Genomic DNA, 14759 nt, shown 5'->3' with positions numbered 1-14759 from the left:
ACCTGCAGAAAGTGATCTCGCGAAATATGAGGAACGTACCTGTCGGGGTGCGTTCAACTGAGCACCAACGTTTCTTCGACGACACACGCACTAGACTCTCTTTATACACACGGGTGTCATTCAAAGACATGCAGTTACGCTGATGGGGTCTATGTCGACCAAAAGAGTGGGATTCCCTGTAGGTCGAGTTCCTGTAGGTGGATTCCCTGTATACCTAAGACTTTAAAATTGGCAATCTAGTATACAGGGAATCCCACAGGGTGCAGTTTTTCAATAAAACTTGCAAACCATACTCGAATTTCTAAGAAATATCAAAAAAAGATCGAAAAACATCAAATTCTAACGATGTCGCTAAGCATCACGTGACTTTCATTGATATTAGCAAAACGCTACAGGAACTACACCCTGTGGTATTCCCTGTATACAAGATTGCCAATTTTGAAGTCTTAGGTATACAGAGAATCCACCTACAGGAACTCGACCTACAGTGAATCCCATTCTTTTGGTCGACATAGACCCCAACAGCTGCAGTTACCAACATTGGTCTCAGTTTTAACAGGCGCCTGTTTTAATCAAAATGTTCAGTTTGCATTTACGGGCAGTGTCTCAATTCATATCGTTATGATATACGCAAGTTCACAGACTGAATTATAAGAATCACATAATGTTAACTTCGGTATTGAGCGAAATTTCGTTTCATTTTTTTCTCTCTGAAAAGTACTGGTCAAACGAGTTTTAACTGCAGATTAATTTTTCAAATGTTTGCATATTCTAAAGAACACATATGTGTTTTATTCAAAGCATTCTCGTGAGCAGTTACATCAAAACCCAACCAACGATGCATGAACAAATTAGAAAAACATCTTCCTTCAAGCATCTTTAAATAAGTCATACATAATCATGTTCCCTAAACAAATCAAGCAATTAATATTAGACGTATACCATTTTGAAATATCCATTTTCTCAGTTCGCTGACACCTTGTGTGTAATACATAAAAAAAAACTAAAACACTAACATTATGGTCTCCTAAAAGTGATTCTCTTTTCCGCTGAAACTTAATTAAAAGAACGATTTTTGGCGGCAGTAAAGAAAAGGAAAAGTCAAGAAAAAGAGTAAAACCGCCGATTTGAATCATAGTAAAAAAAATACAAGAAGGTTTTTTGCTTTCATTTTCAACGGACGAACACGAGTTAATAATGGAGTTTTTTTCATTATTATTATTTGCAAAGAGGTAATACATTCTCACTTCATTTTCCACTGCGACTTGCTCGCATTCGTAGATCATGCAAAGAATCGTGGTGTTCGAATATACAATTTCAATTTACAGAAAACGTTAACCTTTGAGCCGCCGTGTCGGGTTTCAAATAAATCTGTCGAGGGAAACGCTGATTATTAGTCTCGTTGATGTTCTGGCTAATTTGTCTCGGCAATCCCGACGCTGGAGCGGTCAGATATTAGTTATTAGAAAACACACGTATAGGGTCACAATTCAAAGCGAAGCTTCAATTTATTGACCCTGAGTGCCGTTTAATTTTCCCCGGTGATAAAGAAAATACACAACAAGTCGCGTAAGGCGAAAATACAATATTTAGTCAAGTAGCTGTCGAACTCACAGAATGAAACTGAACGCAATGCCATTTTTCAGCAAGACCGTATACTCGTAGCATCGTCAGTCCACCGCTCATGGCAAAGGCAGTGAAATTGACAAGAAGAGCGGGGTAGTAGTTGCGCTAAGAAGGATAGCACGCTTTTCTGTACCTCTCTTTGTTTTAACTTTGTGAGCGTGTTTTTAATCCAAACATATCATATCTATATGTTTTTGGAATCAGGAACCGACAAGGAATAAGATGAAAGTGTTTTTAAATTGATTTGGACAATTTAATTTTGATAATAATTTTTATATATTTAATTTTCAGAGCTTGTTTTTAATCCGAATATAACATATTTATATGTTTTTGGAATCAGCAAATGATGGAGAATAAGATAAACGTAAATTTGGATCGTTTTATAATTTTTTTTTTTTTTTACAATTTTCAGATTTTTAATGACCAAAGTCATTAATTAATTTTTAAGCCACCAAGCTGAAATGCAATACCGAAGTCCGGGCTTCGTCGAACATTACTTGACCAAAATTTCAACCAATTTGGTTGAAAAATGAGGGCGTGACAGTGCCGCCTCAACTTTCACGAAAAGCCGGATATGACGTCATCAAAGACATTTATCAAAAAAATGAAAAAAACGTATGGGGATATCATACCCAGAAACTCTCATGTCAAATTTCATAAAGATCGGTCCAGTAGTTTAGTCTGAATCGCTCTACACACACACACACACGCACACACGCACATACACCACGACCCTCGTTTCGATTCCCCCTCGATGTTAAAATATTTAGTCAAAACTTGACTAAATATAAAAAAGAAAAGGCTCTGTTCTTTCTGTTCAAACAGCAGTTGCTACGGGAATTTTCTCGTCTAAAGAATTGTCTCGGGGATTTAGTTTTTTTAAATAAAATTTCCTTTGTGTGTCTTTTGTTGTTGTTGCTTGTTTTGGATGTTTATCAATTCAAGTAAACTAAATCTCAAAAGCAAAGCAACCTTTTTTTAACTTTTTTTTATATATATATATATCTATATGTAACAAGACGTTAATTATCTCTGCTTCGTCTCCTGAAAAAGGTGTATGGCTGCCTAAGTGGCGGGGTAAAAACGGTCATACACTTAAACACAGGGGGATCGGGAGTTTCAGCCCATGAACAAAGAAGAAGAAGATCATTACTGATAGTTATCAATACTATAATGTCCAAAGCGTGTCTATTCAGCTTCCCGTGGGTTAATTGATGGTCACGGTCTTGACGTGCAAAACCATTTTTAAAATGAAATACTTGTTTTCGTCATTATTTTGTGACACATGCTACACTAGTCGTAGATGTTAACAGCACACAAATTGATGAAGTGAGATAGCTGATGGTTGAAACTGCATCTTTTGTAAGCCAGGCACAGTACAATCTGCCTTTTTGGTTTATTTTTTATTATTCATATGCACACACATGACACCACAGCAACATGCCGAAGGAAGGGGGTCATCGAGGCACAAATACATGCTGGTATCACCCGCAAATAATGTAATCACTGAATCAACATTCTCAACAATGTCTTCATACAAAAAATAAAAGAGGAGAGGTCATAAGACTGAACCTTGGAAACACCAGCAGAAACCGGGGGAAAATCGGATTTACATGGCTGCTGCTGGTGTGTGCACATGATGGGAGCTGCTGAAAAATCCTCATGCAAGCATCGTTTCGGCAAATAACTCGACCGACATCCCTGTCATGTATAAATGAGCAGACTGAAGTCTAGATCTGAAGGTTATCAAGTACACCTGAGGTACACCTCGGAGGATCAACAGTGGGTGTCAACCAGTTCCAAGCAGACCAGCAACACTCTCCCTAGTTGTCCAAGAGAAATGGATCCGGTTTGAGAGTTTGAACTTCGGACAGCTACAGCGCAGGCTTCAGAACACACACACACACACACACACACGCACACAAGCACGCAAGCATTTACGCACGCACGCACGCACACACACACATGCACACATGCACGCACGCACGCACGTGCACACACACCCTCACACACATACACACACACACACACCAACACACACCAGCACACACCATCACACAACACCGCGCCACTTATTACACACTAGCAGTTAACGCCCGGGAGTAAGCGGAGCCCTGTAGCAATTTAAGACGCTCGCTATCCCATTATCATTAGCTTTACCTCCTTTGTTTGGATACAAAAAAAGAGTTATCTCCCTTACCTTCTAGAAATTTCCGGAACTGTCCAGTTAATTTTTCATTCTTCATTTCTTCCCCTCATAGGAGCAATAGCGAGTCTCTAATATGCCTGGCATGATGTGCTTGCTACAGGTGAACAGTAGGCACTGAACTGGTCTTGCACCATATAGGCTGTATTCAATAAATGGGAGGTCCATAATCTGAGAAAGGAAACAATGAATCAAGAAACTAAAACCCAGGTGCACATCTGCGGCACCTAGGGAGTGTACGTGCACACTATCTTGTTCCTGCCTCTTGCCATCTCAGAGGTATGGCGACCACAGACAGACACACACACACACACACTTACATCCATTTTTATATATATACAAGTTCGGCAGCGGCGGTGGTGGTCAGGTGCACATCTTCACAGTCACAGGAGTGCACATGCACGACATCGTCTTCCTGCCCCCTCCCTTCTCGGAGCTTTGGCGATCACAGACAGACACACACACACACACACACACACACACACACAGACAGACACTCTCTTTTATTTATATGTATAGATAGATATAGATAAATTGAATCGAAGAGACACGTTCCCTGTTTATCTACGTGAGGACTACGTCATTTAAAGGCTGACATAGTCCTATTTAATTAGTTTAATTACTTCCAGGGCTTTTCCCATCGTTGCGGGGATGTATAAATTAAGCTTCCTGCAAAGTTTTAGGTTTGAAGTCCTTACCAATTACGAGAAATAATTAATTCTTTATTGCATTGTTTAGCAACAGTTCTCCAGGACTTGGGCTATTTTTAGACCGTTGACGTCACTTCGTGACGTTTCGTAAACCAAAGATGGCGTTTGAGACTGTTCTGTTTACATTCGACACTATCAACACCACTTTGCAATACTGAAATAATTTTTTCTGTGTTCGAAAGCTACAGCCAATCGTTATTATATCCCCTTAGGTACAGTTTTATAACATTATTGGCACATGTAAACAGTATGAATTAATTAATGAACGCTACGAATATGGCAGCCTTTAAGAGAAAACTGAGAAGACGGTTTCAACTGAAAATTGCTCATCTCCAGTTAAAAGGCGGGTTTTCAAGTAAAAGATAACCCCATCCTCATTTGTTGTCTTCGTGTTGCCTTGTTTGCCAATTTCTGGGCGTTTGAAGAAAGGAAAACAAACGCTATTTAGAAAAGAATATAGATTATGTTGTCACGGAATTGTTTGATCATTTTACCTAGAGGAATTCGCCAAATAGATGTTGTTACAAAATGGAGTATTTCACCACTTCTTAAAGTAAAAGTGGGCAACACAAAGAAGTTGTTTTAGATGCGCACCACGCTGATAGATTTCAGTTCACATTTCAATTACGTGTGTTCCAGTGAACCCCATTATCAAAAAGGCCCTCTATTGTATTGTGAGTGTGTGTGTGTGTGTGTGTGTGTGTGTGTGTGTGTGTGTGTGTGTGTGTGTGTGTGTGTGTGTGTGTGTGTCTAAAATACCAGATACAAAATTGAAAACCGATCAGTCATACTGATTCCGATTGCATTTCACAGGGTTTTTTTTAATCTAAATAGAAGTTGTTGCTACGTTATAACAACTAAGGTTGATTGGATGATGAGATGTTGAATTAAGTGACTGGGTTTAACTTGGGATTAGACTGTGACCCTCTGACGCAGACCCAGTCAGTTCTGGACCGAGCGATCGCCTGGCAATACAGTGCGACTAATACGCTTTCATGCTTTATATTAGGAAGGCAGTTCTTATTTCCTCTCCATTGTTGACTTCACTTTTCCCGAACATGAATAGGCCCAGGTACCCATTTCGAGATGTATTAAAGGTACTGAACGTGTCAAATCCAGGTGCACGGAGCCCCTGGGGCTTTTAGTCATACCTCAGGCAGCTATCCGTTAGAAGAACTACCAAGTTTCATTGACTTGCACCCAAAGAGTCAAGAACTGCGATATTTTTACGAATTAATTTCGTACTCGGACCCGGCTGGTCTTGACCTATTTTTGGATCTAAATTCAGATCAGGTAGATCACCACATCATGCACAAAAAGACACGTCACTAGCAAACTGTGTCAGACATCATCACGAGTTTGTCTAAAACAAAATGGAGGCCGGAATCACTCAGTTGAATCGAACTCAGACCAAACACCACGTAATAACTAGGTTAATTTATGCACTCGCGTGAACAAGAAACTGTCGAGCTTCACAGATGTCGTCGTTGGGTAGTTTTGGGTTTGTTTTACTACCATATGAGGATTTTTTAACTGTAAATGCACTCAGCTGCATCAAAAACGCAAAACGAAGGCTGTGAGCTGGACTGTGCCTTTAACTGCATCGCTCTCGCAAAAAAAAAGATATTCGTCCCGAGTAGGAGTCGATCCCCGTACGCCAGCGTGAGACGCAAGCGTTCGAACCACCAGGCCACTTTGATGTAAGGGGTTGCACAGGTAGAAAATGTCTGGCTGTGCTTGGCAATGAAGCTCCGGATAATGTGGAGCATTAGACGATGTTTGGAAATAAAAAACGCTCGCGCTGGACCCGAGTACTCTTCAGACTGGCTCGCTCAATAAATATAAATGTTTGGAATGTTTGTGGTGTGAATGTTGGTTTCTGACCAGAAATGCAGATCTATCTCTGGCCGATTCATAGATTCAACCTACAAACTGCGACCTCATCTGTGATCAGATATGTTTCGACAAGCATTAAACGGATGAAATTAACCACATGCAGTTTATTCTTCAGAAAAATGCACACAAAAAATGGGTTGGGTTCGGTGATTTGTACATAAACGTCTTCCTCGCGATAGATTCGCTTATTATTTTGTCTTATGAAGCCGTCATCAACACGAACACAATGATTGCAGAAGCAAACTCTGTACCTACACGACCGAGACACAAGACTGATTATTTCACAGCTGCAGTGATAATAGAGAACAAAGACGTTTTGGGTAAGCTTACTCACGTCAGGTCTTCACTGACAAGCTAGGAACAGACGGAAAATTCCGAACAAAAGTAAATGACGTCAAAGTCTCTTTCGCTTTGCGTGTAACTTTGTCATGACGTATTTTTGTGTGACGCGTTCGGCTGTTCTATCAGGTCAATGGCTGCCTGTTGCCCTGCCGGTGTGAACTCCTCCTACGGCCAAGTCGTTTTTGTGGTTTATTTCGCATTTAGGTCCCAGGTAACATTATGAAGTTTTAATACGATCAATCGGACCTATTATCAAGTTAGTGTATCAACTTTTGAACGAACTGCGCCCAGTAGTTTCCCAGCAATAAGCTGTTAAGTGGAGAAAGACAGACAGACACACAATTAAAGTCTGCTGAGCCCTAGTACTAGCGTACTCGGGGACAATGTGGAGCATTAGACGATTTTCGGAAATAACACCGTCGGGTTTGTATGGGTTGTGAACGAGTTAATGCCCTTGCCTTTTCGTCTGACAAATAACTGTCCACGTGTTTACCACACACCCTTTGCTAGGAACCGGCCCCTCTAATACATGTCCGAGTAAAAAGCAAGAGTAATCACTCTTTCACAAACGATACAAACCCAACAGAGTAATTTTTGGATTTCGTCTAATCGTCTCAAATTTAGCGCAATAATGCGCCATGTATGTCCAGGTTCACGCCAAATGTGAGGCAGAGCGGCAAAGGAACGCCCGAGCCACAAGAGAAGTAAAGCCAGCCTGGGCGTTTAAGGGGATGTGCGGGGGTGATTTTTGAGCTTTTGGGCAGATTTGGGCATTTAGACATTTTGACTGTTTGGAAAACTGTGGTCATTTTTCTTTCAATTTCTGCCGTTGATGTTGCATAAACATGTTTTTTTTGTGCAATAAAAATAAATTCAATACACCAACCCTCGCCTGATTGCGTTCATTTGTCTTGAACTTGCCTTATTATTGCCGATTTTCAACACCTTGATCAGCAAATTTGAGCAGACGACAGGGCGAACACTGCATGACGTTGCTTGCTACATAGCCTCCCCTGTTTGCATGTGACCGTTGTTTCGTTATTTTCCGGACTACTTCGGCTCTAACGGAACATTTTCAATGTAGGTCAATCTACGCCAACTTCCTTATACGGAGAGTATGACGTATGTTGTGATCTTGATTCGTTCAACCGGGGTCACGTGGTACAACAATGGCGCTTGTTTACAAGCAGTGAAAGTACACGCTCCTGTGCAAAAATGGTTCGCACCAAGCCATCAACAACCAGAGGAACCCCAAAATCTACGAAAAAGAGGACAGATCAAGTGAAGAATCAATGGAAGGCGAAGAAATCAGCGCAATCAGCTTTTGTGCTGGCTGACGTGGCAGAATTAGTGCCGGTTTTGGGGTCGTCTGCTAGTGCTACAGTTTCTTGGCGTCGATTCCTTCGACTGAAAACATTCTCGGCACGAAGACAAGAAGTGAGTTCAAAAAAGAATCGTATGAGAGGTTTGTGTCCGGTGGAGTTGACACTAAGTCATCTGCTGCTACTGAAACCATGGTAAAAACCCAGAGGGGTGTTGTAGACTTTGCCGAAGTAGACAGTATGGTTGCAAGTCTGTGCTGTCCACAGTGTAAAAACAAGTGCTTGTCTCTTTGCACAGACTCCAGACCAACAAGTGGCTTGGCAGTATTTGCCCAGGTGAACTGTTCTTCGTGCGAAGAGCCTGTGTATGAACAGTATCTTGCGACAAAATGTAAGGCCAAGACAAAAGTGTTCGACATGAACAGACAGGCAGCGTATTCCTCACTTGCTTGTGGACTGGGAGCCACCACATTCAGAAATTTCTGTGAAAACATGGATTTAGCTGGACTTCACCACAAGACCTTTCATAGTCATACTCATGCCAGCCAACTATTCACACAACTGGAGAAATTCCGGAAGCATGTGTTCAGTGACACTGTTGCATATGTTCGAGAAGTTCATGCAAGATACTGTGGCACTACTCTTGGTGTCGACTCGACACCCTGAACATTATTGTGAGCTATGATGGCACCTGGCTTACTCGTGGACACTCTTCGCACATTGGAGTTGGGTGTGTTGTGGACTTACTTACTGGACTCTGTGTTGATGCCCATGTCATGTGTACCTACTGCCAGGTGTGGAGTCTACGGGGCAGAAGCTGTTTCAGGAAAAGCCAGAGGAGTATGCGGCCTGGCTCGTGGACCACTTGGACAAGTGTGAGGTGAACTATAAAGGTAAATTATATCTGTTTGCACAGACATATTTGAATATAGTTTATTTCAAATTTAAGCAACTTACTCAAATAAAATATAGCAAATTACAAGTAAATGTAATAGTGATGAGTGGATATTATTTTCCATGCATTCCAGTGAAACTGAAAACCAAAACCAAAGGCATGGATGATAGATTAAAAAAAAAAGCGTCATAAAGACAGATCATCAATTTATGATAATAATAATGAAAGTTGTAACACATGCGTAAAAATCCAATTTGTATCTTGAATAGTTCAGGGCATGGGGGAGTGCATGTGTGTGATGAAAATAATAAGAAAACACACACAGATAGATAGACAGACAGAGAGAGAGAGAGAGAGCTGTATCTACAGCATCAAGAGAGATTCACAAGTCTTCAGAATCAACGGGCTTCCCAGAACTGAGGGAGCTAGAATAGTGGTCAGGGGATGGCAAATAGTACATGTATGTGTGGCACAATACAAGTGTATTTAAAAACGTTCAAATGGTATCAATTAATGCATTATGCTTAACGTTTACAATCTAACAATGTTCAGTGCACCTATACCTGCTGCTAGAAATTTAATATTCAGTAATTTGGTAATTCCATGTTTATTTCATTTTTTTTCCGCATTAATTATAATTGAAGTATTAGCTGGACAATGACTGTGAATATTAACACATGCGCGCACACACACACACACACACTTAAAAAATACTCTGTTTGCAAATTACATTTCTTATTTTGTTCTTGTTTGCAGGCTCATCAGGGATGATGGAGGTGGAAGCAGCCCGTGTCATATGGCGTCGATCGGTGAACACCAACAAGCTTCGCTACACAACACTACTGTCGGACGGTGACTCCAAGACTTTTACATAGCTCAACGACATCAAGCCCTATGGTGAGGATATTCACATTGACAAGGAAGAGTGTGCGAACCATGTGAGTAAACGACTTGGTACAGCTCTTAGAGAGTTCAACTTTGGACCTGCTGCTGCTGCCGACTCTGCCCAGTTCTTCGGATTCTAGACTGGACATCACATGAAGAGGCTTGGAGCAGCCAGGATGCACAAGAGGGTGCGGAACAGTCTGAAGGCTGTGAGAGACAAGCAAAGTAAAAGGAGAGACAAAGTGCGGGCAGCCAAGTCAAAGAGACTGGAAGAACTTGTTCAGCTGGAAGGTGGCCCTGCATATGCTGCAGGCATGTTCTAAGTTTTGACTAAATGTTTTAACTTAGACGGGGAATCGAGATGAGGGTCATGGTGTATGTGTGTGTGTATAAAGTGATTCCGAGGAAACTACTGGACCAATCTTGACAAAACTTAACATGAGAGTTCCTGAGTGTGATATCCCCAGATGTTTTTTTCCATTTTTTGGAAAGATGTCTTTGATGACGTCATATCCGGATTTTTTAGGCAGTTGAGGCAGCGCTGTATCACCCTAATTTTTCAACCAAATTGATTGCAATTTTGGTAAAGCAATCTTCGACGAAGTCCGGACTATGGTATTGCATTTCAGCTCAAAATCTTAAAAATAAATTAATGAGTTTGCTTGTTAAAGTTGTCATTAAAATCTAATTTTTAGTAACAAATTAAACCTTGACTGCATTGCATTCCTCATTTTTTCCTGAATTCAAAAATATATAGAAATGTCATGTTCACTCTAACAATGTGCTCATAATTACAGAAAATAGGTTTAGTAAGTACTACATATATGGTCTCATGCTTTGCGGAGACGAGCGTGATCCGTGTCGGTATTGTTAGCCGAGACTATCTAAATGTATCTCGTAGTCTTGGTGATGACTGGTTTGTGGTGTTGATATTTAAGTTTCATACCGATTGACTAAATGTTTTTATATCGCTTTAGGCGACTTGTCATTGTTATTGTGGTTAACATTATTCTCATATATATATTGTGGTTATTGTGGTTATTGTACGCGTGCAATTGATGACTTGGGTACGTTTCGTAATTTGGAGCTAGCTTGTGTGTGTGTGTGTGTGTGTGTGAATGTGAGCGAGTGAGCGAGCTTTTTTTGGTGTGCATGCTGTGATTGGGAGTGTGTGTATGCATTGTTTGTAACTCGGAACAAACAATTTTCCAGGTGTACTGCACATGTTTGAAATAACTTATGTTTTATGTCTTCCCTAACTTTTAAACGGTGTCTCTAAGGTGTGAAAAACATTCCTCAGTGTGGAATTTGGTGATACATGTATGTATTTTGGGTTTAATTACAACTGTCAATGGTTTCAAAACAAATTGTGTGCGTTTTTGCCTTTTCCTCAGTTTGCATGTTTTGACATTTGGGAACAACATGATTTCAAATCTACTGGTTAGATTTCTGTGAAATTCTGCATACTTGTACTTTTACATACTATCTACAGAGTTACCATTTGAATAATGAATCGGAAAAGAAATGTTGGCTTTACGATTTTTTTAATATTAAATTTTACGCAAAATTTCAACATTATGATAAAAAAAATTTTTTTTAAATAACTGTAATACTCACAGAAAAAATAAATGGTAAATCTGTAGATATGATCTAAATCTATATTTATGCAAAATATTGGACAGAAATCGAGCATTTGGATATGGAAAAAACGGTTCCTAAAATCCAATATGGCTGCTGTTTACTTTCCTGTTTCTATAGCAACGACATACACAATAAACAAACACATTAACGTTTTTTAATTCAGAGACCATCAGTATTATAACAAAAGCGACACAAACAGTGCTGATCATCATATATGGAAAATAGCGATTTGGCCCTCACATGGCCTTAATCGCTGAAATAACTCAAGCGATTGCGTAGCGATTAACTAGACATGTATCCCACAGCTAGATATCCTATAGCGATCACATACACTATAATTATGCCAACTTACGGCTGACATACACCGGAGTTACAAACATATGCTCTGAAAAAGTCACCGGTGGCATTTGCAAAATTGCTAAATTTATGAGAAAAAAACACACACTGCGCTCAGAGAGAACCCAGGCTGTTCATGTTTTGTATGTGACCAAGTGGGGGGATGAACTTAACCCATGAAGAAGCCTGTCCAGATCTGAGAAAGAGTTTGCCTTTGCGGGGAGTGTTTCTCTGCACATTGCCACATTACGAAGAAATCTTTTTAGGTCTTCTATTAGTTCAAAATGCTTTTAAGGATCTCTAACATTCAGACACATCTCTTTATACCATTAGTATTACAACTAGTGTTTGAATCTTATTCAAACTTTTTTGTATATGATTCTTGGAGTCATTTTGTCTGAACATTAAAAGCAGATACAACTCTACAAGACAATTTCTATATGGCACTACAAACGGCCATACGATGACTGTTTGGGTCTTTGTGACACGCTTCTGCAATATGATTCTTTGGGTCGTCTTATCAGTTAAAAACGCCTCTGAACTTCTGAACATTAAAAGCAGACAACACTCTGTGTACCATTTGTATTTGTACCGGCACGGTTGGCCTAGTGGTAAGGCGTCCGCCCCGTGATCGGGAGGTCGTGGGTTCGAACCCCGGCCGGGTCATACCTAAGACTTTAAAATTGGCAATCTAGTGGCTGCTCCGCCTGGCGTCTGGCATTATGGGGTTAGTGCTAGGACTGGTTGGTCCAGTGTCAGAATAATGTGACTGGGTGAGACATGAAGCCTGTGCTGCGACTTCTGTCTTGTGTGTGGCGCACGTTATATGTCCCCCCGCGGGTTAGGGGGAAGAATGTACCCGATGCTCCCCAGCATGTCGTAAGAGGCGACTAACGGATTCTGTTTCTCCTTTTACCCTTGTTAAGTGTTTCTTGTATAGTATGTAAGAAATGTTAAGTCCTTTGTACTGGAAACTTGCATTCTCCCAGTAAGGTCATATATTGTACAACGTTGCAAGCCCCTGGAGCAATTTTTTGATTAGTGCTTTTGTGAACAAGAAACAATTAACAAGTGGCTCTATCCCATCTCCCCCCTTTCCCTCGTCGCGATATAACCTTCGTGGTTGAAAACGACATTAAACACCAAGTAAAGTAAAGTAAAACGTTATATGTCAAAGCAGCACCGCCCTGATATGGCCCTTCGTGGTCGGCTGGGCGTTAAGCAAACAAACAAACAAACAAACAAAAAATGTGTATTTGTCGTTGCGAATGGCAATACTAAGACTTGATTGAATCATGTTGGCACGATTCTGTGTATTATCCTCTGAGTTCTGTTTCCGGCTAAAAACGTCCCTGCGCATCTGAACATTAAACGCAGACAACACTCTGTGTACCATTTGTATTTGTCGTTGCAAACGACAATACTGAGACTAGATTGAGTTCTGCTGGCACGCTTCTGTGTATTATCCTCTGAGTTCTGTTTCCGGCTAAAAACGTCCCTGCGCATCTGAACATTAAAAGCAGACAAAACTCTCATGCCATTAGTATCTGTCGCTACAAACGGTCACATGATCCCATCTCCGAAGCGACAGAGCCATACTTAGCCGAGACCTGCCCCGCCCTAACCAAGACTGCTTCGCGCATCGTCGCCGTGAACCGGCATCTCTTCTGCTTCTTCTTCTTCTTCTTCGTCATTTTTCTCATTACACAGATGCACACCTGTCATTAGAATACCCGTGAAATATGGGGTAGCTCTAATTGTCCACGAATCATCACCATTTTCTTCTTCCCAGCTCAGTCATGAGATAATCACACACGCGTAGAAAACTCCTCCCATTTGATCTTTGACGGTGCAGAGTGGCGCAGATTTTCAGGTTAATCTAGTCTTGAAAGGGATGCTGCTCTTCATCATAAGCTCCGCCTCCTAAACGATTTAACTTTTGATTGACAGGGAGACAGGTGCGTGTCTTCACCTGCAGTGTAGTCTTATTGGTGCATTCAGGTGTCAGATATTTAATATAATTATCTACACAAGGCGACAGTTACAGGTAACAAGTGAGGTATTAGCATTTGAAGATAACCGTGTGTGTGAGGACACTTCCTGCGGGTACTGCTTTTGATGCTGCAGAAGTCGAAATCGAACGAGTCATATTTGATGCATCTTTGTGAGTTGAATTTATTTTTTAATCAGACATTGTTTCAATTTGTTCATGATAATCGTAGAATTGACGTTGATTGAAGACGGTATTTGCAAGCTCTGGTGTTAAACCTGTGTTTGTCATCGACAATGTTTCATTTGATAATCGACATTGTTTTCAATCAGCTAAATAACGGTATGTGTTTGATAACTTTGAAACATTACTGTACTAAAACCTTGTGGTTCACTAGTCATTACTAAGAGTTGCCAAACAGTACCAGGAGCTAACGCTGAAAGGAAAAACAATTGGAATTGTAACCAAACTTTGTTATTTGTGCATGAAATTATTTTCTTGCGAGGCAGTGGATGAAATGACGGTATAGTATACTAATCATTCTAAACATAGTTCTTTGCGCTTAAATGTGTTTCGTTTTGACAGAGTTAAATGGATTTTTTTTTCTATTCTCAAATAGCGTGGGGTAAAACAAGGTAAATACATATTAGATTAAAAAATTAAAAAAAGAACTGTTGTTAAAATTGGACATGTAGAAAGAGACTAGCAGGAATACCGAGTTGATTTGTTTTCTCAGTTAATTAATCACTTGAGTAAGCTCAACATTTATTTTTCTAAAGTTCCTTTTCTATAGCTTTCGATTTGTATTAAATTTGAATTAGCTTCTCGTTGCAAATGTGTTTAATCGCGCAGCTTGACTTGTTGTGGAACAAATTAATACTGAGTCAGACAAAAGTACATCGCCGATTAG

At 40.3% G+C, this 14759-nt stretch overlaps 1 long non-coding RNA gene across 1 annotated transcript; it reads left to right on the top strand.

Moving 5' to 3' along the window:
- The first annotated feature begins 8186 nt into the window (after window positions 1–8186).
- LOC138953655 (uncharacterized) lies at window positions 8187–11608 on the top strand. The gene is made up of 2 exons (XR_011451583.1): window positions 8187–8995; window positions 9754–11608. It is a non-coding gene; the product is annotated as an uncharacterized lncRNA (long non-coding RNA).
- The last annotated feature ends 3151 nt before the right edge of the window (window positions 11609–14759 follow it).

This window comes from Littorina saxatilis, linkage group LG17, assembly GCF_037325665.1.
Source record: "Littorina saxatilis isolate snail1 linkage group LG17, US_GU_Lsax_2.0, whole genome shotgun sequence".
Lineage (NCBI taxonomy): Eukaryota > Metazoa > Mollusca > Gastropoda > Littorinimorpha > Littorinidae > Littorina > Littorina saxatilis.
The sequence above is the reverse complement of the archived record's forward strand: the minus strand, read 5'-3'. Positions and strand labels throughout refer to the sequence as shown.